The sequence below is a fragment of the Lepus europaeus genome, chromosome 2, assembly GCF_033115175.1.
Source record: "Lepus europaeus isolate LE1 chromosome 2, mLepTim1.pri, whole genome shotgun sequence".
Classification (NCBI taxonomy): Eukaryota; Metazoa; Chordata; class Mammalia; order Lagomorpha; family Leporidae; genus Lepus; species Lepus europaeus.
In genome coordinates this window covers 37,835,784-37,863,065 of record NC_084828.1, presented here as the reverse complement: position 1 = coordinate 37,863,065, position 27,282 = coordinate 37,835,784, and the positions used below count along the sequence as shown (strand labels likewise).

The window sequence follows — 27,282 nt, the reverse complement described above, 5'->3', positions numbered from 1 at the left end:
TGTCAGACTGGTGGCTACATACAAATGGCAGTTATTTTCTGTTCCAAGACTGGAGTTTCAGGATAAGATACACAGTGAGAGTAGACCAAGTGTGATGTTATCTATAGGAGAAATAAGTTCATGAGTTTGGTGATCGGAACCTTACAGGGATGTTGATTAGGAACCTGGTAGGGCCACTTGGATCACTCCCACAACTCAATGAGTTGATATTCCTAATTTGTGGATTTATATTTATAAATGTATTGCAAGGAAAATTAAAATAAGGGAGAAAGGCTAGGAGACCTTGACACACTAGTACCATCTAACATTTGCATTCAAGGCAAGGTATAGGGGCTTCGCATGGGGTTAGAAAATGAGATCAGTATCTCATTGATATTACAGAAGTAATTCTGGGTTAATTTATCATATACAGTTGATGTCCTGTTTTTGAAAAATAATAAAAGAATCTTAAAAGTTTGGACAACAGCAGCTGTGGAGAATCAGAGAGAATAATAAAGTGGAGGATTGTGCACATATGTAATGCATTGCCAGATAGGTGAAAACAAACGGGACATATATGAAGCAAGGAAAAATGGCCATTGCATCTTTTAATTATCTTAAGGAGGAATCTTAAGCAATTTTATCAAATTTGAATATCATACATTTAATCACTCACATTCTTTTTTTGAAAAATTCATTTATTTGAAAGATAGAGTGACAGAGAAAGAATCACACACACACACACAGATTAATTCTGCTGGTTCAATCCCCAAAAAGTGGCACAGGCCTGGTTTGGGCCAGGGCAAAGTCAGAAGAAATCATTTGCTGCTCACTACAGGGCAGCAGGTCCAATAGAGCTCCTCAGGGCCAGCCTGGGAGCTCAGGGACTGAGTGGGGTGATGAGTGTCAGCGGCAAAGGAACCACACCAGAGCCAGGAGATCAGTCAATGCCCAGGGTGCAGCAATGTTCTCGACTTTATAGGGAGGGGAAGAGCTTTTACAGACACAGAAAGGGGACTGTCCAGGGCACAGGGGAACCGAGCCAACCAGCTGAAAGGTAAGGCAGGACACGAGCTGGCACTCCCTCAAGGGCCTATCACAAGGACATATACTGTTCTTGAATACGGAAGTCTCCTGTCAGGATAGGTACCTCCCCTGGGAGCCATCTTAGATTGCTGGAAACGCTGAGTCACTGGGATGCAGAAGTACGGCAAACTCGAGCAAAGGCTTAGCGGCCTTGTCAAGCAAAGGCTTAGCAACATTGTTTCCTTTTCGACTGGAGCCCCCCCACAATAACTCCATCTGGATCTACCACATGGTTGACAGGGCCCAGGTACTTAGGCCATCTTGTTCTCCCTTCATAGTTGCATTAGCAGGAAGCTGGAGTAATCAGAACTTAAACTGGCACTTCCATATGGGGCGCTGGAGTCAGAAGCAGCAGCTTAACCACTGGCCTACATCAGTCCCGTGGTTCACATTCTTAACTGGACTTCTGAATATTCTATTCATATTATAACATTACAAAACTAAAAAGCGGATTATTTTTTCTATATTGTCTATTCTCCCAATATTTTCTAACCAATATATTGGGGGGAAAATAAGTATTCTGGTATTAGACATAAGCTAATTTACATTTTGGTTTACCTTTCAAGAAATAAAGGGTGTTTTTTGGGCACTAGAGATTTATAACCTATTAGCATTTATTTATTTTACTTGCACTGTATGCTTTTTTCCAACTTTTTGATGCATTTAAGATTACAACCTCTTCTATAAATCAGTCAAGCAATATTTATTGACTGCTTACTCTTTGGTTTCAAGCTTAATCATTCAGCACCACATTCAATCATATATATAATTTATCGTCACATCTAATATCCCATGTCTGTATGAGAAAATGTTAAACATATTTCTTGATATATTTTCATTTTTCATCTCAGAAGTACTGGCACTGAATCTGATACAGTTGCAAATAGATTAAAATGTGATTTTAGAATTCTCTGAGTTTTGTGTATTTTCTGGTTAAAAAGGTTTATGAAGTAGTCTAGATTAGGAATCATTTCCTGAGTATTATAAAACCTAACAACTGCAATAAGGGTATATTTCCAGTACCTAGTAAATTAGAAATGCCTTTTTTGCACTTGTATTGCATCATGTAACTTAACTACCTTGTTCTTGTATTACATCTTTCTAACTACACTTGCTTTAATTTGCTTTTTTAAATAGTTTAGCATATGCAAATTAAATTAAGGGTGTGTCTTTATGCTTTGATAAGCGGTGATACCACACCAAATTCTAAATAATAGCAGACACACCTTTTTTGGTTGTTGTTTGAGAATATTAAATATAGACCAAAGAGAATTGCTTTTCTGGAAATCAATGAAGAAAACAGATTAGATTAATATCCCCTAAACACAGGGAAGATTGGATACAATATATATATATATATAGGTAGTCTTCAGCATTGGACAGAAAAATGTAATTGTGATCCTTAAGAAACAAAAATTATCCAATGATTAATCTGATTTTACATTTAAAGAAGAGGTGAATGGAGAGAGCCATGAATACCGTGATAATCTAGCAGTTTTGCGGCATTAAAAAGACAGAAATTGAGGTTTGGGGGAGGGGGACTTGTACAACTGGAAGTTATAGGACTGAGTTCAATAAAGCATGGAGACATTTATATAGAAACAATTAAAATATTTGAATCTGGACTGCCTCATTTAAATAAAATTCTTGGTTGTGTGCTAGAGCACCTAACTGTGGCAAGAAAATCACCTAGATAAGACAAAGGACTACAAGGAAGTTACTAGGTAAATAATTCCTAGAGCAGACAAAAGAAAGAGACACTCAAGTTTCACCCATGAAGAGTGGAAAACCCTGGGTTGCTGAGCAGAGAGTTTATTTAAGATTACAAAGGAATAAAATCTGAGTGATAGAACTGAGTATACCTAAAGTTAAGACTAACATAGGCTCCCCACAGAGAAACTAAAATAGAACTCAAAGAAATCAGACTAACCCAAACTGCAAGTTTAAACAGTTTCACATTCTTTATTTTTACTCCAATCATCATGTTCTATCTGCCCTCAAAGAAGAGGAATAGATAAGGATTATCCTACATAACAATCTCACACTCTTTAAAAGAGAAGCTGGATCCAGATAATTCATCTTCTCCCTAGCAACAAAATTAATATATGTAAAAGCATCAGAAAAATGTGAATTTAAATCAAATTTCAACTCATTGAAAATGATTGAGTTCATCAACTAAAACCATCTTAACTACCACACCAAACATCCCAAGAAGACACTTTTAACAAAAGAAAATGAACATTCAGTATAACAAAATTGGAGTAGTAGCACTTAAAGTTTAACTTGAGGTAAATACATAGTTTTAATTGTGTGTGTGTATCAAAGTTCTAAAATCAGTGATATAGTATAAATAAAATAATAAGATATAAGCAATAGCCTATGTTTTTACCTTTAGAACCTAAAAATAAATGAAAATCAACCCAAAATAAGTGAATTATCATATTTATATATATTAGAAATTAAAATAAAATAAATTTACACATAAAAAAATCCTTTATGTAGGTCCTTCCTACCTGCTACCCAGTCATATTATGTGAAACCCTTCTTTTGAGGAAAGAAAGACTTTATTATTTCCAAATAAGAAAGCAAGGGAAATACATCTCACATCTGCTTCCTGGATTGAGGGGTTAGCCAAAGCTTCATACGTCAGGTAGGAGAAACCTGGAATGTGAAAATGCCTAGCAAGGCAAATCTTGATTGGAGAGGCTCTGAATTCTTCTTCCTTAATGCATGCCCAAACCTCACCAACCTATAGCTCTTCTCTCTGGGTTCCCTCTGTAGATGCAGGGCTATGTCCAAGTAAAATTGAAGGGACTTCAAAACTATGATCAGACCTGTTGTTAAAGCATAAAATTGGGGGCTGGTGCTATGGCACAGTGGGTTAATGCCCTGGCCTAAAGTACCAGCATCCAATATGGGTGCCAGTTCAAGACCACTTCCAACCCAGCTGTTTGCTGTGGCCTGGGAAAGCAATGAAAGATGGCCCAAGTCCTTGGGCCCCTGAACCCGCATGGGAGACCCGGAAGAATCTCTGGCTCCTAGCTTCAGATCAGCACAGCTATGGCCATTGAAGCCAGTTAGGGTGTGAACCATAGAATGGAAGACTCTCTCTCTCTCTCTCTCTCTCTCTCTCTCTCTCTCTCTCTCTCTGCCTCTCCTCTCTCTGTGAAACTCTGATTTTCAAATATATAAATAAAATTTTTTTTAAAAAAGCATGAAATTGGGGAAACTTTCAGAAGAATATGGAGCAGGCATAATTAGAGGCTTTTATGTTTTAGGATTCAAGGGAACACCAGATTAAAGAGAAGTCTAATATCAAACACTTTAAAAAAAAAAATGTGTATTTATGTGAAAGGCAGAGTTACAGAGAGAGAGAGAGAGAAGAGAGAGAGAGGCCTTCCATCTGCTGTTTCATGCCCTAAATGGCCTCAATGGATGGAGCTGGGCCAATCTGAAGCCAGGAGTCCAGAATTCCTTCCAGGTCTCCCACCTGGGTAGATGGGTCCAAGGACTTAGGCCATCTTCTACTACTTTCCCAGAGAGATGGATCAGAAGTAGAGCAACCAGGACTTGAACCGGAGCCCATATGGGATGCCGGTACTGTGGGTGTCAGCTATTACATGCTATGCCACATCGCAGGTTCCATTCCATCAAACATTCTTGACAGCAAACTTTAAAATATTGTGCAAAAATAGATTTTACTGGAAAAATTATTAAAAGTAACTAAAGAATAAATTGAAAAAACCAAACAGATGATGAATGCAGTAAATTTTCCTACAAAGAAAACTTCAAGTTAAAATCACTATTTTTTTTTATTCTATGGAGCACTTAAAATGGAACTAGCACCAATTAAGTATACTTTTTTGAAGAACACAGAAGATAAAACACATTTATGAGGGTACTCTACTAACCTGGTCTCAGAACCAAGCAATGATAATAGAACACACTGTTATCCCTCATAGATGTGAAGTGAACCTTGTAGTACATAGATTATTCAAAAATGTAATTGGTTTCAGGAATATATTGTCCTTAACATTCAAAGATCAAGCAACCTAACTCACCACAGAGACTAAAACCTGATAATTTCTACATATCTCAGAAACGGACAAAATGAAACATCCATTCATGAGAAAAAAAAAATTCAGCAAATTTTGAATAAAAGGAAATTTTCTCAACTTGGTAAAAGTCACCTATAATAATGGACAACTAAAATTATATTTAGTAATTAATATTAAACTTTAAAAAATTGACATACAATATTAAAAATAAGTCATACTGATACACTTTCCAGACAATATTAAGCATAGTAGTTATTAAAATAAGGCAAAACAAAAAAAGAAATACATGTAGTCACAAATGACACGGATATGTGCATATTAAGTTACGAGATCCACAGAAACATCACAATCAATAAATTTTAAAAAATGATTGAAGGACACTTGATTAACATTAAATAGTATTACATATCTATATATCAACAATAAAAATATAAAATATAAATTTTAATGTATAATTTTCAATTTTAAAATACAATATACAAAATAATATATGTAATATTTAAGTATAGGTTTGATAAAATGAAAATGCATATGTTGAAAATTTCAAATATTGATTAGGGAAATTAAAAGAGATATAAATAAAGATGTAGTATAGTGTATGTTCATACACAACAGGATTCAAGGTGGTCAAATTGCCAATTCTCCTGAAGTTATTCTACAGACTTGATATAATCCCAGTCGAATCCACATCATGAGTTTTCCAGAAAAATCAATCCTCTGAATCTAACATTTATGTGGAAAGGAATATTACTAGCATGGTCTCAATTATTTTGAAGTTTACATATGCTATATGATTTCAAGAATTAAAGTTAGCTTGCAGTAATCAAAATAGGAGTATTGGCATCAGGATAAACATGCAGATAATTGAATCAAATAGTGAGTCTAGAAATAGACTTCCTTATCTACCTCAAATGATTTTCAACAAATATCCTAAAGTCATTCTATGAGAAAAAAATAACCACTTTGAACATAATATAACCTTGGTCTGATTTATCACATCTTAGTAAATTATATTTTATTCATAATGGATCATAACTTAATCGTATAATCAAATTTCTTCTACTAAGAAGAATGTGGACAAATATTTACAGCCTTCACATAGCAAAGATTTGTAAGATATCATTTAAAATTTCAGACATTTGAGGCCAGTACTGTGGAGCAACAGGTTAAAAAGACTGCTTGCAAAGCTGGTATCCTAGATCAGAGTGTGGATTCAAGCCCTAGATGCTGTGTTTCTGAATCAGCACCCTGCTAAATGTGTCTAGAAAAGCAATGAAGGCTGTTTCAAGTGTTTGGACTTCTGTCACCCATGTGAGTGTACCAGATGGAGTTCCAGCCTCCTGGCTCCAGCCTGGACCAGCTCTGACCATTGTGGCCATTTGGGAAGTGAACCAGTGAACAGATCTCTCTCCTTCCCTCTCTCTCTCTCTCTCTCTCTCTCTCTCTCTCTCTCTCTCTCTCACACACACACACACACACACACACACACACACACACGGAGCCTATCAAATAAGTTCATAAATAATTTTTAAAAACCCAAACACTGAAACAGTGAAATCTGGCTTTCTGTCAACCATCACTTATGGGCACTAATTCATGTCCCAATTGCTGCCAGTGGCCTGGGAAAGCAGAGGAAGACGCAACAAGTGTTTTTGTTCCTGACACCCATGAGGTGACTTGGATAAAGCTCCTGGCTCCTGGCTTCTACCTGACCCAGTCCTATTCATTAAGACCATCTGAGGAGTATACCAGCAGATGCAAGATCTTTCTGTCTCTCTCTCTCCCTGTATCTCTGTGACTCTTTCAAATAAATAAATAAATAAATATTTAAGAGATAAACAAATTTAAATTTTGCTTTTTAAAAATCACAATTATATAAATGCAAACCTCAAGAATACATATATATGTATATATATATATATATATATATATATATATATATATGTTCCTGTAATGTTCAAATAAGTATGAAAAAAGATTTTTTTCTTAAGGATAACAAAAACTGAGGGAGTGCTTTCTCGCCAGTGTGCTGATGGATGCAGAGCTTAATGTAGTTAAAAAGACAACTGATTTCTTTAGGTACTTACAACTTTGATGGGAAGTGAATGAATAATGAAAAAGATTTTTTTTAATTTTTAAGTCAGTATTTTTCATATCAGTTGACAGTCGCATACTCTCCACAGCTTAACCAAAGTGCAACTGTGAATGAATTACTTGAAATGTTACTCAAGTAACATATACAGTACTTTGTATAAAGAGAAAAAAATATATAGCTCACTAAGGTTTGATGAAAAATAATGGCATTTTCACTAATGTTTCCTGAAATTACAGAAGTATTAGCTCTTTCAGAGGATTTTCCATGGGTCGATAGACAGATGGATACATAGATAGACAGATACATAGATAAATAGATAAAATCACCCAGTGTACAAATCTTCTGAAAATCTATTTTTATATATGTTTAGTAGAAGAATGAGGAAAGTTTTACAAAATGTCCATGAAACAGCAACCTGGAATGTCAGTACTTATTGCTGGACTTTTCTATTATAAACGTCATTAAAATTCACTTTTGAATGGTTTTTCTTTTTAAAAAAATATTTATTTATTTATTTGAAAGTCAGAGTTACACAGAGAGAGAAGGAGAGGAAGAGCGTGAGAGAAGTCTTCCATCTGCTGGGTCACTCCCCAGAGCTGTGCTGATCCAAAGCCAGGAGCCAGGAGCTTCCTCCGGGTTTCCCATGTGGGTGCAGGGGCCCAAGGACTTGGGCCATCTTCTACTGCTTTCCCAGGCCATAACAGGGAGCTGGATTGGAAGTGGAACAGCCAGGCCTCCAATTGGTGCCCATATGGGATGCTGGCATTGCAGGCGGCAGCTTTACCCGCTATGCCACTGTACTAGCCCCTGAATGGTTTTTCTTTAATAATAGCCCTGGTGTCTCAACAAAGATGGAGACAATATGACCTTTCTCCCAAGTGATTAGCTCATTAGAGTTGTTTATCTTGATCCCTTTTAGGGATGCCTCCTGGAAGAACTACAGAGTTTCCAGTAAAATCTGTGTTCAGCTTCCCAGGACTTTGCTTCTTCCATGGACCGTTTTGATGCTCAAATCAGAAAATGCTATAGTTTGGATATTACTTCGGGCATCCTTGTGTTAGGTGCTTGGTCCTCAGATTCTTGAGTTAATGGTTAACAGATTAATTGTGGGAACTTAAAAACTAATTGTGATATCTGAACGTAAGGGCTTTGGGAAGTAATAATTTGGATGAAGTTGCAGGGTGGAGCCTTATGATCACATCGTGGGGGATTTATAAGGAGATACACATGGACGTGCAGGCTATGGTTGCTCATTGTCTCTCTGCTTCCTGACTTACCATTTGATGCTTCCTCTGTACTCATTCCATCATCCACCACCTTCATCTAATGCCAGAATAATAGTGCTACCGGGACCAACACTGTGGCATAGTAGGGAAAGCCGTCACTTGCAATGCTGGCATCCTATATGGGCAAATGTTCAAGTCCTGGCTGCTCTACTTCAGATCCAGCTTTCTACTATGGCCTGTGAAATCAGTAAATGATGGCCCAAGTCCTTAAGCCCCTGTACCCAAGTGGGAGATCCAGAAGAAGCTCCTGGCTCCTGGCTTCGGATCAGCACAACTCCAGCCATTGCAGCCAACTCGGGAGTGAGCCAGCAAATGGAAGACTTCGCTCACTCTCTCTCTCTCTTTGCCTTTCCTTTTCTCTCTGTGTAACTCTGACTTTCAAATAAATAAATAAATCTTTTAAAAAAAATTGTGCTACCAGTTCTTGCACTGAAAAACTTCAGACCCATGAATACTATAAATAAAAAAGCTTCCTTCCTAAGAAAATCATCTTTGGCATTTGTTATAATGATGGAAAACTGGCTAGGACAGAAAGAGTATTCAAAGTACACAGTGATGATTATTTCATAGATGTTAATTATATTTTTAATGCTATGGTTATTTTTAAGTTAAATATTTTAAATCTTTGATGCATTTAAATGGTCTGACTCAAGGGTAGTCCTACATATGCCATTCATATTTCAATATTTTAGAAAGATGAGCATGACTCTGCTGGTAGCATGGTTGTGTTTTATGATCTATGACTACAATAGCATATGAACCATAAAAAGGGTGGTGTACAGTTTAATGTAGATGACTCCTAAGAGAGCTTCTTTTTGTATTCCTGATTTATGCTCCTAAAGCAAAGATTAATGTGCTGCCAGTACATTTTATTATACCCATACTCATGTATGATCTTGTCTGAGAATGCAAAAAGTATTAGGAAAAAAAAGTGTAGAGGGCAAATAATTTCACGCTTTGTGGGTCCAGAAGGTCAGCATCTACTTTAGTGAGCCTGACAGTATTTTGACTTTAGGTTCAACTGCCATCATGTAACTGTTTTCTGGTGATAAATACCCCTTGCTTAAGTATTTGATATTTATCTCCATTTTCTAGGTAAATTTCTTTTAACATAACACAGTTAAATAAATGTTCTAACATTTTAATATAAAAATAATTTTAACATCATATACACGAAACATTTTGGCAAAATCATTTTGCTTTATCCTTTACTTGCATGTTTCTGCTCATCCTTGTACATTTTGGGGGAGTGAGTCTTTTCCTCTTTTACTCCTCCAGTTTCTCCTTCTCCTCTCTCCTCTTCCTGCAACACCAGCAGCTGGGATCCTGTCAGGGGAAGCCATATATTCCTGTTCACCCTGACCATTATTAAATACAACCTAACACAGTATTAACTTTCCTGGTGTATATATTTCTGTATATTGATTGTATGTAGAGTCTCCATTTTATAGAACCAGTATGAATTGAACTTTTTATTTTAAAATTATTTTAAAGAGCTTATTCTCTTAAGTCATATTTCATATATCTGGAGCTTTTCCTATTTATTGACATCTGTGCATATTCTCATGGCCCTTTATAATGAATTACTTCTCAAATAAATTAATTGTGGCATTCTAATCCACAGCACATGTGATTTATCATTTCATTGACATTATTTATATTATTGGTATCTATGTACTTTTGCTTCAATATTATAAATAATATACGTATATATGAATAGAAATGAATATATACATAGAAATGATAAAAATGTGCAGCAAACATCTTTACATGTACTACAGAGTTTAAGAAAAAGCACATTAACAGCATCATTGAAATATTTCATTTATATCTTCCATTATAAATTTATTGTTCACATCCAGGGAAAATCACCCTTGAATTTACATTTACCATCCCTTTGCTTAATAACTGTGCATGGCAAATAGGTATTATTTGGAGTCTATTATGTATGTATTTGAAGTTTCAATATATGAAATTATACTCTGTGATATTACACAACTCTATTTCACTTAACACTATGCTCCTGAAAATCAGTTAAATTGATATGATAACTAAAGATCACTTTTACTGCTATTTAATGTTTCATTGTATGAGTTGCATCATTCAGATTCATTATTAATTTATCTATTTCCATTGATTAGCATTTGAGTTATTCCAATATTTTTAGATTGCAAAATTTTATGAATATTTTGCATAAGTTTGATAAGTGTCTGTACATATACACAAAATTTTCTCTAAGTAAAGGAATGAGGTTAACACTCCAGTTTACTGGATACTAGTGAGTCATTCTCCAAATTGATTGCATCTACCATACTGCCAGGATAATTGCTAAGGCATCCTTTAGAGTATGTTTTTACTGATCCTTAGTATATCAAATATTTTAATTTTCTGATGCCGAGTAAGATTAACATAGTATTTCTTTGTGACTTTAATTTGCATTTCTCTTAACAATGCAGTTGAGCAAAACTAATCTTATTTTAAATTAATCTTATTGGAGCAAGAATTATTTTCATGTAACTAGAGTAACTTTTAATATTATTTAGCAAAAACTGCAATTGAACAGCAAAATAGTTCATAATTCAAAATGAAGAATAAAGGACTATCTACTCAGTTCATTTCTGTTAAATAAAAAGAAACTTCATCTTTCTTTAAAAAAAATGTGATGTTAATAACAAGTAAAATTTTAAATTGGTTTTAAATTTTTATTACTCTTTAAAATGTAGAAAGTCAAGCAAATTTTAACTTAATTATTGTAGAACACCAGGTCATGCTTTAAAAGAATTTTACAAGTGAAGCTGAATCTTAATTTACTTGAAAAGTCCTTGACTAATTAGGAAATAACATTGCAGTGTATTAAGTTGCTATAACTTTATATTAGAAATATTTTATAGTCCTTTGTTCAGTTACTTTGAATTTTTTTCATTACTTTATCTTTTAAAAATATCTTACCAGTTCAATCCTCTAAAACAAAAGCATTAGTTGAAATTCCATTAAGCAATGCTTGCTGTTTAATAGGTAAATTTTATAATGCCAAGAATAATGAGATTGCCAATCAATGAAATATAGATATATTAAAATGTGCAAATTAAATGAAGTAGCAGTGAAAATGTCATGGCCTTGGGAATTTGATTCGATAGACCTGGTTTTCATAGATTAAAATGAAAACGAGTATTTGAAAATGTTAGTAAGTCCAGAAGCGTTACATTATGTTTGTGAAATCAAGAATATCTTACATACCATTAGGTAATCAGATACATAGTACATTTCATAATGAAGAATCTTGAGTTTTTATAACAGAATTACCTGATGTATGAATAATAATCATTTTAAGTATTGTTTCTTACTTTTCATATCAAATCATCTCGAAATTTGATGGGTTAAAACAACACTTAATAATGATTATTTCACAGTTCCCATAAGTGAAGAATTCACAAATGACTAAGCAAGGTGCTTCTGGTTCAATGTCTTCCTAAGTTATATGTAGATGCCAGCCATCATTGCAGTCAATTTAAGGAATGAATGGGGTTAGAGGATCTGCTTGTCTCTTTCCAACTAGACCGGCTGAAAGCTTAGCCTGTGATGGCCCAAAGTTTCCCCCTGTAGGGATCTCTCCATCAAGCATTGTGCCACTCCTCATCACTGGCAATTGCTTCATCCATAGTTAGATATTCACAAAATGTATTCTAGAAACTGTAACATCTTTCATCACTGTATTTTACAAGTCACGCATCTTCAGATATATTACATTGGTCACCCAGAACAATACTAGTATAATATGGGAGAAATTTCGATAAAGGTTTGAAGAGCAGAAGATAAGGATCATTGGGAGCTCTCTTGGAGGTTGTTATCTTTATATACAGGAGATCGATTCAGTATATACTAAATAAAGATTTCATCTGTTTGCACCCACACAGAAACACAAAGTTAAAAATACTGTTTTAGTAGTAGTTTTAGCATTACTTCACATTGGACAACACATTAAGGACAGATCCCACATGAGATGTAAGTACACAGTGACTCCTGTTGTTGATTTAACAATTTAACACTCTTGTTTATGGCGTCAGTAATCTCCCTAGGTTCTAGCCATGAGTTGCCGAGGCTATGGAAGCCTTTAGGGTTCGCCGACTTCGATCTTATTCCGATAGGGTCATAGTCAAAGTGGAAGTTCTCTCCTCCCTTCAGAGAAAGGTACCTCCTTCTTTAATGGCCTTGTAATTTAACATTTTATATAACTGAGTACTGGAACTAGCATGCTAGCAATGTCTCCTGTTCATGATTTAAAATTTAAAACTTATTCAGAAGCTATATTATTCAATCGCCACTACTGCTTTTGAAGTAGAAATTATTTTTCTCACTTTATCGATGAGTATTGTCAGACTGTAAAAGTTTTTTTTTTTATTTGCTCAAGGAGCAAAAGTAGGAGATTTTTGATTTTGAACTTGTGTCTTTTGATTCCAAGTCAAAGCCTTATCTAGTAAAGTTTATGACTACCTGCATTAGGTCTTATTCAATTGAAATGATTAAATACATGTACTTGAATTAATAAAGGAGGGAGAGTAGGGTGGAAAGTATCATTATGCCCTTAAAACTCTAAAAATGAAATACATGAAATTTATTCCATCCATATAAGTAAAAAAGTAGCTTAAAAGAAAGAAAAGAGCTAATGATTTGCTGTTGCGATAATAATAATGTAATCATTTAAAATGGAATAGTAGTCTTTAACAGAACTAGCTGACAAGTAAAAATCAAAGCATATCATGATGTTATTCATCTATTAAATAATGTCATCAAATTACAACATGTGATACAAATGGATGATCTGTTATGTTCAAGTGGATTCTTATACCATTATTTGTATTGTTGCATAGATTACTCTCTAGGTACCAGGAACATGAGTACACGCATGTTACCTGAAGGCTAATATCTGTTCCCTGTGAGATATATTCATTTCACACATTTTATCATCTACTTGATTTCATATTCACATCTATGAAAATGTAAATTCAATTAATGTTTTCATAGTAAAAAAAAAAATTGTGAATTTCCTTGATGTTTCTGAAGTACCAAGGAGGTGTTGTTCAATTCACACTCACTTTATTCTCAATTATTCAGAGTAATAGAACTAAGTATGGAATGGCATTTTGCACATCACAGCTAGCTGACAGAATACACAATTAGACTTGATTCATAGCATTTATTAAAATTTCCATTTATTTGCTAATTAGTCTGTATAGATTTGTAAATGTAGGAAATGGCACTTGCATATTTTTCCCTAATGCTCAACACAGCAGAGGATATTGAAATTTCTGTGTAGCAGAATTACAGCAATTTTTCATTATGCCCTGTGGTCATCTTGAAAATAATTATGGGTTCAGCAGCTCATTTTTTTGTTAGCATTTTTTTTTGCAATATCTTATTTTGCATTCACTCAGCTTCAACATAATATGTGGATAAAATCATGGAATATGAGAACCAGAAATATAATGTAAGTCAACCTTCTCATGTTACATAATAATAGTTGAACTCCCTGAGAAACCTGTCCATATTCTGCAAGTTTCTCATTGAAGTCATCCATTTGTAACTGAAAAAAAAATCTTTTTTGGTGCCATCATTACTAATAAATTAAGTCTGACCTACTTTCTTTTTTATCCCAGTTAAATGGTGAAAGAGTAAAATTCAGGGGACTTATTAATAGTTCAGTAAATATTAAGACATAGGTATTAATATTTTACTCTTTCCTTCATTCATTCTTCTTTCCCTTCCTCCCTCCCTCCTTCCTTCCTTCCTTCCTTCCTTCCTCCCTTCCTCCCTTCCTCCCTTCCTCCCTTCCTCCCTTCCTTCCTCTCTCCCTCCCTCCCTCTGTCCTTCCTTCCTTCCTCCCTTCCTTCTTTCCATCCTACCCTTTTCAAAATTGTTTAAGGATTGATATTTAAAGCCTCAAGATATCTAAATACTATAGTCAATTGCTGAATGTCTAAGAATTGATGTATTTTGGTTTTACTAATTATATACATGGTAAGTTTCAGACAACTTAGCAATTCTTGTTAGCATAGTTAACGATGAAATGTAACTGAGACAATGGTTTAAGGGCTGAAAGAAGTGGACAGTAATCCTAGCTTTACACACATTCTTTAGGGTCCTGAGTAAGTTATTTAATCACTATATACCCAGTTTATTTATCTGTAAAATAACCAAATGCAATATTATTAGTATATTAAATGAGAACTTTTATGTAAAAGGGCTGTACCATTTATACAACACAGTAACAATTCCAGAAATATTGGTTATTAACATATATGTAATAGTAATTGCAGTTATTCTCCCTGGCAGTTAGTCACTATTCTAATTTCTAACATCAACATCTTTTTTCCATTTGTGAAACCATCTATGCATACACAGAATGAACATACTTTCTTATCTTTTTAAAAAAGTATTTTCTATCTTTTTCTTGAAATAGCATATTTTTTTATTAAACTTTTATTTAATGAATATAAATTTCCAAAGTATAGCTTATGGGTTACAATGGCTTCCCCCCTCCCATAACTTCCCTCCCGCCCGCAACCCTCCCCCCTCCCGCTCCCTTTCCCCTTCCATTCATGTAAAGAAATAGCATATTTTAACACACATCATAGTCAAAGGCTTAATGACTCTACTAAATAAAGAGTTCAACAAATAAAAAAATACAGCATAGCCCAGTAAGATAATAGAAAAAGGCTTATAAATTATAATCAAACGAAATGATGTTCAACTTCATTCATATAAAGTAAATCTTAAAATATTCACAAGGTCATTAATAGTATACTAGTGATTAATTCATAACAATTTGTTAAAATATATAAAATAAAGATTGGTAAAACATTGCATTTTTAACTTAAAGTGATTTTGTGCTTTATGAGTATTCTTAATAAGATATGATCCCTTTAATAAACATTGATATTTCTCCAGGAAGGGGTATTTTTAAAGTTGGACATTGAATCCAATGTTAAGCAGGAAATTTATTTTAGGTAATAATGGCCAAGATGTTCACTAAGTTCCAATTTGGATGGGTTTATACATGATCTATTCTATCATGTTTCTTTTTTTTTTTTTTTTTTTTTTTTTTTGACAGGCAGAGTGGACAGTGAGAGAGAGACAGAGAGGAAGGTCTTCCTTTTGCCATTGGTTCACCCTCCAATGGCCGCCGCGGTAAGTGCGCTGCAGCCAGCGCACCGCGCTGATCCAATGGCAGGAGCCAGGTGCTTCTCCTGGTCTCCCATGGGGTGCAGGGCCCAAGCACTTGGGCCATCCTCCACTGCACTCCCTGGCCACAGCAGAGAGCTGGCCTGGAAGAGGGGCAACCGGGACAGGATCGGTGCCCCGACCGGGACTAGAACCCGGTGTGCCGGCGCCGTAAGGCGGAGGATTAGCCTAGTGAGCCGCGGCGCCGGCCCTATCATGTTTCTTACGGATAACTGTTCAAATCTTAAGAAGAAAAACAGCTTATATGATATGTCATCAGCTTCCTAAAATGCTAAGCTTTTTATTTCCTATTGGAAGATAACTCTTTGGTCCCTCTTACGTAAGAATACATACTATGGTCAGTTTTTGTTTTTGTTTTGTTGTTTTCCCTCTTCTCTCAGTGTTTATCTGAAGCATTCTGCACCTCTGACAATTGTACACGAATATCACTGTCTGGTAACGCATAGTGTTTAGGCTTTTTAGAATCACTTATATTAGAAGACAAGATCAACATGTACAGCTTTATAAAATGAATTGGTGTTTCTTACAAATAATTAAAATTATAACAATAGCAATGTTTGGTAACATTAACTGTAAACATTTGGAAAAATTCTTTGCATACTTCATTTTTTCCTCATTGAATTGAATTGAATTGATGAAAAGCATGAAATAGATATTAACATTCCCATTGTCTGTGGGGAAAACTGAAACAAAGATTGATTGCACAAGATCAAAACACTAAGACTTATTTGGATGGTATTTGGCAATTGAAGTATATAGTACTTTAGTGTAACTTGCAGCCAATTTGTCTAAAGTAAAAGGCAAATATTTCAAAATTGGAATATTTATATTTGCTATTTTTCAGATATATAATAGTTACGAGAGGATGTCTTATTGTCATCATGTATTCATATTTCATACTAATAAACAGGAAGTTTTCATAAACTTATTGAACAGATTCAACTTCAGTAAATGTCCTGTTCCAGTGTTTGTTTATATTCATCTTGAATTATTTGTTTTTATTACAAAGCTGGCCAAAAATGCATATCCCAGACTCTGGTTGAGTTGCTAGTGTGTATTTACAACAGAAAACTCACTTTATAAAGCAATTTACCTTTATCTTGTCTAGTTAAGATTGCACACACTTCTGAATGAGCTCATATTCCTTGGAATATCCCTGTCAAACAAAAACATTTACATGTATGAATATGGATATGTGTGCAATTCTTGTATTATTAGTGTATATCTAAAAATGAGAGAGACCTTAAATAGTCATCAAGAAGAACTTCTCAGTTCCAAGGATAAAGTCTTCAAAACCAACAGTTTCCCATTATATGCTAATTTTTTCTTCCTCATTCCAATGAGGAATGGAGAGGGCAGGGAGGAGAGTTTTAGTCTACTCTATTTGAGAATACTAGCTACACATATAAGGTTATAGTTGAAAGCCATTTGGGTTGTGGCTGTAGGTGTGTCATAGCTAAAATAAATTCACTGAAGTTTTTTTCATCAATATAGATGAAAAAACTAAAAACACAAATTAATAAAAATAATTTGATGATATATGTTAAAAAGTTCAAAAACATGGAAATCAGCACAATAAAATGTTTAGACATGGATACATAAACAATAATAATTCAGGGGCAGTTCTACGAGATAAGAGAGGAAATTATCAGGTCAGCATTGTTTTTCTATGGTCACTACACACATGACTTTGAACAAATCATTGAAGCATTATTTTCAGTGTCCCTATTGTAAAGTGAGTATAATTTAATAGGCATATTCCAAACTGCATTATTGCCAGGAACAGTTTAGTCTTCTTTGGGCGGGAGGCAAGGGGTGGGGGACGAGTGTGGTTTAGATGTGTAGGGGTAGTGCACTGTTTTTATTTGTATTGACTTATTGCAAATGATGGTAACTTTTTATGTGTATGTGTTTTCATGCATGTTTTTTGTCATTGGTTTGCTTTTTTAGCAAGCATCTGTTCAGATCTTTTGCTCAGTTTTTAATTGTGTTGTTTATTTTCTTGTTCAGTTTTAAGAATTCTTTGAATAATTGGATGCAAATATTTCATTATATATAATAATTAGAAAATACTTTATATAATCTATGACTTTTCATTATTGGTATCTTTTGTAAAATAAAAGTTTTTAATGTCAATAATGTATAATTTTTCATTTTTTCATTCATGGCTTTATGTTATTGGTGTTGTATAAAGAGTTATAAAACCATTCAGTGTCATGTATATTTTCCTCTGGTTTCTCATTGAATTTCTATAATTCTACATTTTACACACATTATGATCCACTTTTATTTTATTTTCTGTAGTGTGTGATGTCAGTTCTACCTGTAATTTTTCTTTTCATATTGATTTATTTTTGTTCCATCACTGTTTACTAGAAATATTACGTTTGCCATTGAACTGGATTTGCATTTTATAAAAATAGTATTTACTACTTTTTGTGTCAGCTTATTACTGGACAGTACACATTGCAGTTTTCATGTGTTTTACTTATTTTATTTGAAAGGCAAGGGAGTGGAAGAGAGAGAAAAAAGAGAGAGAGAAAGAGAGAGAGAGAATCTTCCACTAGCTTACGCCCCAAATACCCACAACATCCAAAGCTGGTCTAGGCAGAATACAGGAAAGTGGAACTCATCTAGATCTCCCATATGGATTGCAAGGACCAACTCTCTTCCAGGATGAGAAAGGGAAACGTAACAACAGACGCCACAGAAATAAAAAGAATCATCAGAAATTACTACAAGGACTTGTATGCCAGCAAACAGGGAAATCTATCAGAAATGGACAGATTCTTGGACACATACAACCTACCTAAATTGAGCCAGGAAGACATAGAAAACCTAAACAGACCCATAACTGACACAGAAATTGAAACAGTAATAAAGGCCCTCCCAACAAAGAAAAGCCCAGGACCAGATGGATTCACTGCTGAGTTCTACCAGACATTTAGAGAAGAACTAACTCCAATTCTTCTCAAACTATTCAGAGCAATCGAAAAAGAAGGAATCCTCCCAAATTCTTTCTATGAAGCCACCATCACCTTAATTCCTAAGCCAGAAAAACATGCAGCATTTAAAGAGAATTACAGACCAATATCCCTGATGAACATAGATGCAAAAATACTCAATAACATTCTGGCCAATAGAATGCAACAACACATCAGAAAGATCATCCACCCAGACCAAGTGGGATTATCCCTGGTATGCAGGGATGGTTCAACATTCGCAAAACAATCAACGTAATACACTACATTAACAGGCTGCAGAAGAAAAACCATATGATTCTCTCAATAGACGCAGAGAAAGCATTTGATAAAATACAACACCCTTTCATGATGAAAACCCTAAGCAAACTGGGTATGGAAGGAACATTCCTCAATACAATCAAAGCAATTTATGAAAAACCCAGGGCCAACATCCTATTGAATGGGGAAAAGTTGGAAGCATTTCCGCTGAGATCTGGTACCAGACAGGGTTGCCCACTCTCACCACTGCTATTCAATATAGTTCTGGAAGTTTTGGCCAGAGCTATTAGGCAAGAAAAAGAAATTAAAGGGATACAAATCGGGAAGGACGAACTCAAACTATCCCTCTTTGCAGATGATATGATTCTTTATTTAGGGGACCCAAAGAACTCTACTAAGAGACTGCTGGAACTCATAGAAGACTTTGGCAAAGTAGCAGGATATAAAATCAACGCACAAAAATCAACAGCCTTTGTATACACAGGCAATGCCACGGCTGAGGAGGAACTGCTAAGATCAATCCCATTCACAATAGCTACAAAAACAATCAAATACCTTGGAATAAACTTAAACAAAGACGTTAAAGATCTCTACGATGAAAACTACAAAACCTTACAGAAAGAAATAGAAGAGGATACCAAAAAATGGAAAAATCTTCCATGCTCATGGATTGGAAGAATCAATATCATCAAAATGTCCATTCTCCCAAAAGCAATTTATACATTCAATGCTATACCAATCAAGATACCAAAGACATTCTTCTCAGATCTGGAAAGAATGATGCTGAATATTCATATGGAGACACAGAAGACCTCTAATAGCCAAAGCAATCTTGTACAACAAAAACAAAGCCAGTGGCATCACGATACCAGATTTCAGGACATACTACAGGGTAGTTGTTATCAAAACAGCATGGCACTGGTACAGAAACAGATGGATAGACCAATGGAACAGAATAGAAACACCAGAAATCTATCCAAACATCTACAGCCAACTTATATTTGACCAAAGATCCAAATCCAATCCCTGGAATAAGGGCAGTCTATTCAATAAATGGTGCTGGGAAAATTGGATTTTGATGTGCAGAAGCTTGAAGCAAGACCCATACCTATCACCTTACACAAAAATTCACTCAACATGGATTGAAGACTTAAACTTATGACCCGAAACCATCAAATTATTAGAGAGCATTGGAGAACCCCTGCAAGATTTAGGCACAGGCAAAGACTTCTTGGAAAATACTCCAGCAGCACAGGCAGTCAAAGACAAAATTAACATTTGGGATTGCATCAAATTGAGAAGTTTCTGCACTTCAAAAGAAACAGTCAGGAAAGTGAAGAGGCAACAGACAGAATGGGAAAAAATATTTGCAAACTATGCAACAGATAAAGGGTTGATAACCAGAATCTACAAAGAAATCAAGAAAATCCACAACAACAAAACAAACAACCCACTTAAGAGATGGGCCAAGGACCTCAATAGACATTTTTCGAAAGAAGAAATCCAAATGGCCAACAGACACATGAAAAAAATGTTCAAGATCACTAGCCATCAGAGAAATGCAAATCAAAACCACAATGAGGTTTCACCTCACCCTGGTGAGAATGGCTCACATTCAGAAATCTACCAACAATAGATGCTGGACAGGATGTGGGGAAAAAGGGACACTAACCCACTGTTGGTGGGAATGCAAACTGGTTAAGCCACTATGGAAGTCAGTCTGGAGATTCCTCAGAAACCTGAACATAACCCTACCATACAACCCAGCCATCCCACTCCTTGGAATTTACCCAAAGGAATTTAATTCTCAAACAAAAAAGCCATCTGCACATTAATGTTTATTGCAGCTCAATTCACAAAAGCTAAGACATGAAATCAACCCAAATGCCCATCAACAGTAAACTGGATAAAGAAATTATGGGACATGTACTCCATAGAATTCTATACAGCAGTAAGGAACAATGAAACCCAGTCATTTGCAACAAGATGGAGGAATCTGGAAAACATCATGCTGAGTGAATTAAGCCAGTCCCAAAGAGACAAATATCATTTGTTTTCCCTGATCGGTGACAACTGAGCACCAAAGGGAAAACCTGTTGAAGTGAAAGGGACACTATAAGAAACAATGACCTGATCAGCTCTTGTCCTGACTCTAGATGTACAATGTAATACTTTATCCTTTTTAGTATTTGTTGTTGTTGTTGTTGTTCTAGTACTAGTGGTTGAACTCTGTAATTAACACACAATTACTCTCAGGTGTTTAAATTTTAACTGAAAGGTGATCCCTGTTAAATTTAAGAGTGGAAAAAGAGAGGGAGGAGATGTACAATTTGGGACATGCACAATCAGACTTGCTGCAAATGGTGGAATTAAAAATGTGCCAGGGGATTCCAATACAATCCCATCAAGGTGGCATGTACCAATGCCATCTCACTAGTCCAAGTGATCAATTTCAGTTCACAATCGATGGCTCTGATAGGTCTAAGAGTCAAAGGGATCACACAAACAAGACAAGTGTCTGCTAATACCAACTGATAGAATCAAAAAGGGAGAGAAGGATCCAGCATGGGAAGTGGGATACACAGCAGACTCATAGAATGGCAGACGTCCTAAACAACACTCTGGCCTCAGAATCAGCCCTTAAGGCATTTGGATCTGGCTGAAGAGCCCATGAGAGTATTGTAGGCATGGAAAGCCAAGATACCATGGAAAAGAAAAAAAGAAGAAGACCTAAATGAAAGATCTCTGCGAGTGAGATCCCAGTGGAAAGAACGGGGCCATCAAAGAAGGAGGTACCTTTCTCTGAAGGGAGGAGAGAACTTCCACTTTGACTATGACCCTATCGGAATAAGATCAAAGTCAGCGAACTCTAAAGGCTTCCATAGCCCTGGCAACTCATGACTAGAGCCTAGGGAGATTACTGACGCCATGAACAGGAGTGTCAAATTGTTAACTCAGCAACAGGAGTCACTGTGTACTTACATCCCATGTGGGATCTGTCCTTAATGTGTTGTCTAATGTGAAGTGATGCTATAACTAGTACTGAAACAGTATTTTTCACTTTGTGTTTCTGCGTGGGTACAAACTGATGAGATCTTTACTAATTATATAGTGAATCGATCTTCTGTATATAAAGATAATTGGAAATGAAAAAATGAAAAACCTGGTGTTAAATTGGAAATGGCATAGAAAATTAATTATTTTTTTAAAAATATATATTATGTAAGATCTCTGTCTTTAATGTACTGTACACTCTTATTTAATGCTATAACTAGTACTCCAACAGTATTTTTTTTCACTTTGTGTTACTATATGGGGGCAAACTGTTGAAATCATTACCTAATATATACTAAACTGATCTTCTGTATATAAAGAGAATTGAAAATGTATCATGATGTGATTGGAAGGGGAGAGGGAGCGGGAAAGGGGAGGGTTGTGGGTGGGAGGGAAATTTTGGAAGGGGGAAGCCATTGAAATTCATTAGCTGTACTTTGGAAATTTATATTCATTAAATAAAAGTTTAATAAAAAAATTCATGGATATACATTTCCCACCAAAGGAATTAAAAATAATTAAATTGAGAAGAATAAGTAAATAAAACATAAAATGCAAAGCAATCAATGCTTTTAAATTAGCACACAGAAGGGGCCATTGCCCTAGCTTACTTGGTGAATCCTCTGCATGTGGCACCAGCATCCCAAATGAGCACCAGTTCTAGGCCCGGCTTCTCCTCTTTCAGTCCAGCTCTCTGCTGTGGCCCAGTAGGGCAGTGGAGGATGGCCCAAGTGTTTGGGCTCCTGGACATGCATGAGAGACCAGGAAGAAGCACCTGGCTCCTGGCTTTGGATCAGCGCAGTGCCAGCCATAGCAGCCTTTTGGGGAGTGAACCAATGGAAGGAAGACTTTTCTCTCTCTCTCTCTCTCACTGTCTATAGCTCTACCTGTCAAATGAATTAAAAAAAAAATTAAAAAAATGAGTACACAGAAAGCTGCTTTAGGATGATATGAGAAGAAAGGTTTCACATGGTGTTTGAACAAATAAGGAAAGTCTTAATCAATGTTTTTAGTTGAATGTTGAGAAAATTGTGTAAATTTCACAAATTGATACACAAGAGCATTACGAAGGAAGCTGAAATCAATGGATTTTATGTAGAAAAACAGTAAATGATAGAATGCATCTGGAGGAGAGTATTCATGTTGATGAGCATGGAGAAAATAAATAAAATCTGGGTTTTCTGAATAAAGAGTATCTAATTAAATAGAACTTCCATTTTTTAAATGAGAAAATGACATGATAAATTGTGCAAAAATTTTGAATTTTCTTATACAAGTTTATATTTAATATTTAATTGTGAAAAGTTGAAAACTCTTCCATGTTAGTGAATTGGAAGAATTAACATAATCAAAATGTTATACCACCCAAAGCAATTTACAAATTCAATCATAATATCAGGGACATTTTTCTCAGATCAAGAAACAATGATCTTGGCTGGTGCCACGGCTCACTTGGCTAATCCTCCACCTGCAGGGCCGGCACACTGGGTTCTAGTCCTGGTTGGGGTGCTGGATTCTGTCCTGGTTGCTCCTCTTCCAGTCCAGCTCTCTGCTGTGGCCCGGGAGTGCAGTGGAGGATGGCACAAGTTCTTGGGCCCTGCACCTGCATGGGAGACCAGGAGAAAGCACCTGGCTCCTGGCTTCGGATGGGCGCAACGCACCAGCCGTAGCGGCCATTTGAGGGGTGAACCAACGGAAGGAAGACCTTTCTCTTTGTCTCTCTGTCTCTCACTGTCTAACTCTGCCTGTCAAAAAAAATAAATAAATAATGATCTTAAAATTTATATGGAAACACAAGTAGCTTAAGCAACCTTAAAAAACAAAAACAAAGCCAGAAACATAACAATAGCAGATTTCAAGACATACTACAGTGAAGTCATAATCAAAACTGCCTAGTAATGATGCAGAAATAGACATGTAGACCAAGTGAACAAAACAAAGACCTCAGGAAACACTCCATGCAACTATAATTAACAAACCATCAGGGAAATGCAAATAGGAACCTAAATGAAGTTGCACCTCACCCCAAGTAGAATAGCTATCATCCAAAATTCAGCAAAATAATAAATTTTGGTGAGGATGAGGAGAAAAAGTTACACTAATGCACTTTTGGAGGGAATGTAAACTAGTACAACCATTATGCAAGACAGTATGGAGATTCCTCAGAAACCTGATATAGAACTACCATATGACCTAGCCATGTCACTCCTGGGAATTTACACAAAGGAAATGAAATCAGCACATGAAAAACTTACCTGTACCCCCATGTTTAGTGAAACTCAATTCACAATAGCTAAGATTTGGGATTGACCCAGATGTCCATCAACTGATGATTGAACAAAGAAATGTGGTATATGTACACGATGGAATACTATTCAGCCATAGAAAAGAATGATTTTTTTTGCAACAAAATGAATGCAACTGCAGATCACTATTCTTGCTGAAATAAGTTAGTCCCCAAAAGATAAATATGAAAAAACACAATATATTGAAATGAAAATTGGCAGCTTATGATTTGATTATTGTTTGTAACCCTGTCCTGTGAGACAGTGGGCTTTCTATTTTCTACTTGCTGAGCATTATGTCAGTTGTGCTTTAAGCCTGTGATTATAAAGTAAATTCAAAGTTATGTTATTGCAAAAATTAAAGGAAGAAAAAAGAAATAATGAAAAGTAGGAGGATTGAGGGAAGCAGGGAGTGGAAAAGAATGGATTGAAACTATTAAATAAATAAAATCTGTTCACTTTTATATTTATAACATTTTTAAAAAGAAAACAAAAATTCTAAAAATCTGGTAATAAGGTTACTAAAGCCAGAAGGACCAAAGTGCAAGAGTTAAGTAAGAGGAGACACGTAGGTAAATAAATTATATAGAGTTATAAGAAGCCAGGTGTTAATACCACCAGGGATGATATATTTCAGCCAATGATGAAGGGTAGTCTTCTGTTGAATGCTGAACTTTAATGTCCCTTCTAAAATAGTTCAAATTATGATTACATGTGGAGCCTAAGATGTAAAGAATTTTCAAACAAAATACAAACAAAAAGTCAATTTGAATGTTACAACATAATGTAACCAAATATTCATGAAAAAAATAGTAGTGTTGTTTATTTTTGAAAAATTCAGGATTACCAGTCACTTCTATTGTACTCAGTACTTTGGGATGGCTCTGTAAACAGAGGAAGCCGATAATGTATTAACAGTACCAATTGAGAGAAAGTATGCCTAACTGAGGTTACTAAAAACAAAAAGCAATTCAAATCAATTGGCAATTTACAAAAAGAGTTAAAGATTTTAAAAGCTATTATTAAAATTGCTATATTGGTCTATTATGTTATGTTATATGTGTGTACATACTGTATGTCCACATGGGAAAATTTTATTAAGAGTTTTATTTTAATTGGCTTATAGATAAGATTGTCCATAAATTTAAGCTGCTAAAATCAATCAAAGATACATTTTAATTTGTGTGACCTGAATCTGTGTATCATATGTTTTAAACTTGTTGGTAGAAAGAAACTAAAACCATTTTATATGGTTGTGCTTAAGTTTACTGGTTAAACAAACTACACCATGTTATATATTTAAGAGATGTTTCCTAATACATGATACTTAAAATTTATAGAAGGCATTGGACCTTCTGGTAAATGTTTTCTTAAGTTGTTTTCTTAAGTTGTTCTCTAATGGCTGAAACTGTTTGCTAAGTATTCATGTGATATTGCTATTGTCAGCAAGCGACTTAGGACTTGCTCCCTCATTTCTCTGTTCTAAGCCCAACTTGTTCTTTCATTTCTCTATTCTCTTCAAGGTAGGAAACTAATTCTATTATGAAGGAATCTGTAGGATGCACAATTTAATCTTTAGACCTTATAAAAGAGATGGCTAACATTTTTCTGTAATAGCATAGCCAAAATAAGAGCTTAAATAATAATCTCATACCTTGATTTACTTTGCCATCAGCGAAGTAAACAGTAAGTAGAAAAAAACCTCCCTTTCAGACCAAAGGGAAAGAAAGTTTTAAGGTGAGAAAATAATTTTCCTCATGGGCATTGTCTACCCTAGAAAAACTACTACAGAACATGCCTGTGACTATAGACTTGTAGTTCAGGCCACCGAAGATTAGAGATGGGACACGGGCACTCCCTTGACTTGCTTCATCTGGTCTGCTTTCACACAAACCAGGAGGAAAAGAAAGCTAGGCATCAGAAGCAATGGGTGGCAGGCCTACTAATGGCTGATCTGTACAGTGATCTGCCCTCAAGGAGATCCAACTGGCCAGTCCACTGCAGTGGCTTTCAATGTGGTAAGCCTGGGCTTCAGCAGACGTCAGCTTGTGAAGAGCCCTGGCAGCTCTGCCAAGAGTTGGATCACTGGAAATGGACCTGCCCTGGAGTCAAAGGATGCCCAGGTCAGAGACACAGATTTTATTGGCTCTAAGCTGAAAAGCCCTTCACTCAGCCCAACTTCCAAAGTGACCACTGCAGCTGAGGGGATGGCCAAGTAGGGTCAGCAACATTGCAGGCAGAACTGTAAATTTCTTGTTAGAGATGCCACCTGCCTTGACCTGACCAGCTCTCCTCCCAGGCCAGCCAAGTAATGAAAGTCAACAGAGTGCCTTCCCCTAGGAGGTTCACACCTCCCTTAGGATATACCCCATGTGAAGAGATAGATAGGTCTGGGCCTCTTAACTTACAAGGCCTAAAGCCCAACAGATTATTATCAAGCCCCTTCTATCAGGTTCTATTTGCCTCTCAATCAGAAAAATTACTTGTAGCTTAGACAGCACCTTTCTTAGCTCCTCTAATAATGACTCTGTCCTTTGTTCTAGACCCTGTTTAGCGCACTTGGGACTCATTCCCTTGTAATCATAACCTCTACTCTACCACCAATGGCTCTACTCCCAACCGGTGTGTACTGATGGTCCTATTCCCAACTTAATGCTGTATAATTGTTCAGACCTGGTTAATGCCACTCTTAGGATCATTGGTTACTATCCTCACCCTGTCTTTTATGACCTTGTCTAAATATGATCAGAGTCGGTAAACTTGGAAGGCTTCCATAGCCTTGGCAACTCATGACTAGAGCCTAGGGTGGTTACTGGCACCATAAACTAGAGTGTCAATTTGTTGGGTCAACAACAGGAGTCACTGTGCACTTGCTCCTCATGTGAGCTCTCTGTCCTTAATGTGCTGTACATTGTGATTTAATGCTATAACTAGTACTCAAACAGTATGTTTCACTTT

At 35.7% G+C, this 27,282-nt stretch overlaps 1 non-coding gene across 1 annotated transcript; it reads right to left on the bottom strand.

Moving 5' to 3' along the window:
* Positions 1-2,984: 2,984 nt before the first annotated feature.
* On the bottom strand, positions 2,985-3,102 carry LOC133752868 (U8 small nucleolar RNA). Its single transcript, XR_009864985.1, has one exon. It is a non-coding gene; the product is annotated as a U8 small nucleolar RNA (small nucleolar RNA).
* Between the last annotated feature and the right edge of the window lie 24,180 nt (positions 3,103-27,282).